Consider the following 4,930-nt stretch of genomic DNA (forward strand, 5'->3'; position numbering starts at 1 on the left):
AATTGTTGTTTGATTTAAGATCCATTTTATGTCTAATTAAATTGCTTAATTAGAATTTTTATCACACAATTAAATTATGATTCAAATCAGAATTTTAAAAATTGTTTGAATGTGATTCAAATCTGAATTTTTAAAAGTTGTTTGAATGTGATTCAAATCTGAATTTTTAAAGTTGTTTGAATCATATTTAAATCTGATTTTTTAAAATTGATTGAATAAAATTCAGATCTGATTTTTTAAAAAATATTTGAATGTGATTCAAATCTGATTTCTTAAAAAATGTTTGAATGTGATTTAAATATGAATTTTTAAAGTTGTTTGAATGTGATTCAAATCTGAATTTTTAAATTTGTTTGAATGAGATTCAAATCTGAATTTTTAAATTTATTTGAATCATATTCAAATCTGAATTTTTAAGTTGAATATGAGATATTCAATTTAATTTAAGTATGTATGTTTTATTTAATTGTTAAATAGTGATATGCATGATGGATGATCATAGACTATAAAAGACCAATGTGATTGGATTTATTTCTTTTATGTTTCTTTGGGATTGTAAATTAATTAATTTATTTTAATTTATTTTGGGCATGTATTATTAAGTTTGTAATAATTTTTGGGTTGTAATTTCATTTATTTAAGTTCTTGTAAATTCGCCTTGGTATGCCAAGGATTACTATGTAATATTGGATTGCAAGAAGTTCAAGGAGGTCAAGAGCATTGGTGGGACCAGTGGGAGGAATTCAAGATCAAGTGTTGATTATGTACTCCTTCAGCAACTCTTGTAAAATGAATGAATGAAATGCACCTAGGAATGCCCTGATTCAATTCTTGGTGGCTCAGAATTGAATCCCTTAGAAAGTCCATGATCATACCATATTTACTGCTTATCCATGAATGCATGAGATGTATGGGAATGTATGCAATTATATGATATATGCATGCTAAATGGATAATGTGCAAAGTGAGACCTTAATAGTAAATAGAATGACCATAAAATCTTCCAAACAAATGATTAAGTTGAAAATGCTATAATTAAAGTAATTATAACATAGGCCCTCCATTGGGGCAATTATATTAAGAAGTTTTAAATAGTTGCATGAGATGCAATTAATTTAAGAGATTTTCTTAAGAATAATTGTTAAGCATGAGATGTTGTAAATATGTAAATGGTTTGGTGCCCAATATTGGATGTACCTGAGGACATTAAAATTATTTGCATAATTACTGGCTCAATGGGATCAACTTAACTAATGCAAGATAAGTCAATAATGGATGTACCTGAGATTTTGAGCATTAGGGGCTAGGTAAAGGATTGAACCTCACATGAGATGTGATGGGCAAGGAGTTGCTCACTTATAGTTTATTGTAATTCCAATAATGGATGTACCTGAGGATGATCAATAGAATTATAAGAATTCAATCACCCACTAGAAATCCATCCAACTAGGATTTCCGTTTTCTACTTTGGAAGTGTAGGATTCGCTAAGTTAGTGGGAGGACCAATTTGATTAAAAGACCATAATCATTTTGGTTAATTACATGATACATTTACTAATTAATCTAGTTATTTTCTGCAATTAATTTTTTGATAAAAAATGAGCACAGAACAACCACCACCATCCAATATCCTTGCAAGCATACTTGATCGCAATAGGTTGACAGGACCTAATCTGTCTGATTGGCTAAGAAATTTGAAACTTGTCCTGAACCTTGAACATATAGGATATGTTCTAGATTCAAATGTTCCTGGTCCCTTACCTCCAGAGGCCACACAAGAGGAACATGAAACTTTGGACAAGTGGAAGGAGCATGATATGAGAGCTAAATGTTACATGCTTGCTTCCATGAGTAATGAGTTACAAAAGCAGCATGAGAACATGTTGAGTGCGAGTGAGATCCTCCTTCACCTACAAGAGTTGTATGGTGAGCACAGCAGAAATGCTAGGTATGAGATATCTAGACAGCTATTCTGCATGAGGATGTCTGAGGGACAGCATGTTGGGGATCATGTCCACAAGATGATTCGGCTGATTGAGCAGTTGGAATATCTTGACTTCAACATGGATTTCCAACTACAGACGGATTTGATCCTTCAGTCCCTTCCTGAGTCTTTTGGGAATTTTGTGACAAATTTCCATATGACTCAACAGGAATGCACCTTAGCTGGTTTACTCAACATGCTGATTATTGCCCAAAAGAATATGCCGGGCAATAAAGGAAAAGAGGTTGCTTTGATTGCATCTTCTTCTACTGGAAAGTACAATAAGAGGAAGGGCAATAAGAAAAATAAACCTCAGAATCCTGGTCCTTCTAAGAAAATACCTAAACAGAAAATGAAGACTAAAGCTTATAAAGGCAAGGGAAAGTTTTTCCACTGCCAACAGGACAGTGTTTCCATTGCCGAAGAAAGTGTTTCCATCGGCAGTATAGCAATCTAAATGAATGCAATGCCATGGTGAAAACCAACTCAAGTTCAAAATATATTTGGCACTTAAGGTTATGTCATGTTGCAGAAGATAGGATTGCAAAACTGGAGAAAATGGGAATTCTATCCTCATTGGGCTCTGAGCCTACTCCAACTTGTGAATCTTGCCTTCAGGGTAAAATGACTAGGTCACCCTTTGTTGGACAAGGGCTAAGAGCTGAAGATATTTTGGAGCTAATACATAGTGATGTATGTGGTCCATTTAAAGAAATGGCTAGAGGGGGTTTTCATTATTTTATTACCTTTACTGATGATAAATCAAAGTTTGGGTATTTGTATTTGATGAAATACAAACATGAATCCTTTGAAAAGTTTAAAGAATTTAAATCTGAAGTAGAAAATCAAACAGGAAAGAGTATTAAAGCTCTTCGATCAGATCGTGGAGGTGAATATTTGAGTACTGAATTTGATGAATACTTGAGAGAGCATGGCATTGTTTCTCAGCTGACTCCTCCAGGATCTGAAAGGAGAAATCGTACCCTATTGGATATGGTACGTAGTATGATGAGCTATACTAATATGCCAATCTTCTTTTGGGGATTTGCATTAGAATCAGCTTTGTATATTCTGAGTAGGATTCCATCAAAATCAGTTTCTTCCACACCTTATGAAATATGGCATGGAAGAAAACCAAGTCTTAAGCATGTTAAGATTTGGGGTTGTCCAGCTTATATCAAAAAGCTGAACACTGATAAATTGGAGACCAGATCAGAAAAAGGTCGATTTGTTGGATATCCAAAAGATAGTTTTGGATATTATTTTTATTTTCCTACTTCACAAAAGGTTGTGATAAGTAGAGATGCCATATTTCTTGAACAACAGTTTGTTCAAGAAGGAGGCAAAGGAAGGCAAATAGAGTTAGAATTGGAGAATTCTGACCAACCAATGCATCGATGGATATAGATCCATCTAGTCAACCAATACCCGTTGATGAAACATCTACACTGTTCCTCGTAGAACAACCGTGGTATCTCACCCACCAATGAGATATGGTTTTCTTCATGAAGAAGAACAAGAGTTGTCTACTCATGAAGAAGTAGATCATGGAGATGATCCACTTACCTATGAAGAAGCTATATCAGATATAGACTCTTCAAAATGGATTGATGCTATGAAATCCGAGATTGATTCCATGTATAAGAATCAAGTTTGGGATCTTGTTGACCCACCTAAAGGTATTATACCTATAGGGAATAAATGGGTTTTCAAGAAGAAAATTGGTTCTGATGGAAAAGTAGAGACCTATAAGGCAAGGCTAGTAGCGAAAGGGTTTCGCCAAAGGCAAGGAATCGACTATGAGGAGACTTTCTCGCCTGTTGCCATGCTTAAATCAATTAGGATTTTATTAGCAATAGCTGCGTACTATGATTATGAGATTTGGCAGATGGATGTCAAAATAGCTTTTCTCAATGGATACATTGAAGAAAACATTTTCATGGAACAACCTAAGGGATTTGAATCGCAAGATGGTTCCAAGTTATGCAAGCTAAAGCGATCCATTTATGGGTTGAAACAAGCTTCGAGGAGTTGGAACATCCGTTTTGATGAAGCCATTAAATCCTTTGGTTTTATAAAAAATGAGGATGAGCCATGTGTATATAAGAAGGTTAGTGACAGTGCTATCACTTTCCTTGTCTTATATATGGATGACATACTGTTGATGGGTAATGACACAGGTATGTTGACGACTATAAAGGTATGGTTGTCAAATAGATTCTCCATGAAAGACTTAGGGGAGGCAACCTATATTCTTGGGATTCGCATCTATAGAGATAGAGCGAAAAGAATAATTGATTTATCCCAAAGTCTATACTTGGAAAAGGTGTTAAAGAGGTTTAACATGCTTGATTCCAAGAGAGGATTGTTACCAGTGAGACATGGTATCCATCTTTCTAAAGAGATGTCTCCAAAGACACCTGAAGAAAGAGATAAGATGGCCAGGATTCCATATGCTTCGGCTATTGGAAGTTTAATGTACGCAATGTTGTGTACTAGGCCGGATATCGCATATGCTGTTAGTTTGACTAGCAGGTATCAATCCAATCCAGGTTTGGAACATCGATAGTCGCCAAGAATATCCTTAAGTACTTGAGAAGAACTAAGGATTTATTCTTGATTTATGGAGGTGGAGACTTGCAATTGGATGGTTATACTGATTCTGATTTCCAATCAGATATCGACTACCTCTGGATATGTGTTCATTTGTAATGGAGGTGCAGTCAGTTGGAAGAGTTCCAAACAGAGCACGACTGCAGATTCCACTACAGAGGCTGAGTATATTCTCGCATCGATGTCGCAAAGGAAGTCGTTTGGATAAAGAAGTTCGTGATGTAACTTACGTGAGTTCCTTCCATTGAGTCGCAGTTCCACTACACCGTGACAATAATGGAGCAATCATACAAAGCTAAGGAACCAAGGTCTCACCGTAAATCCAAACACATA

This window comes from Hevea brasiliensis, chromosome 10 (genome assembly GCF_030052815.1).
Source record: "Hevea brasiliensis isolate MT/VB/25A 57/8 chromosome 10, ASM3005281v1, whole genome shotgun sequence".
Classification (NCBI taxonomy): domain Eukaryota; kingdom Viridiplantae; phylum Streptophyta; class Magnoliopsida; order Malpighiales; family Euphorbiaceae; genus Hevea; species Hevea brasiliensis.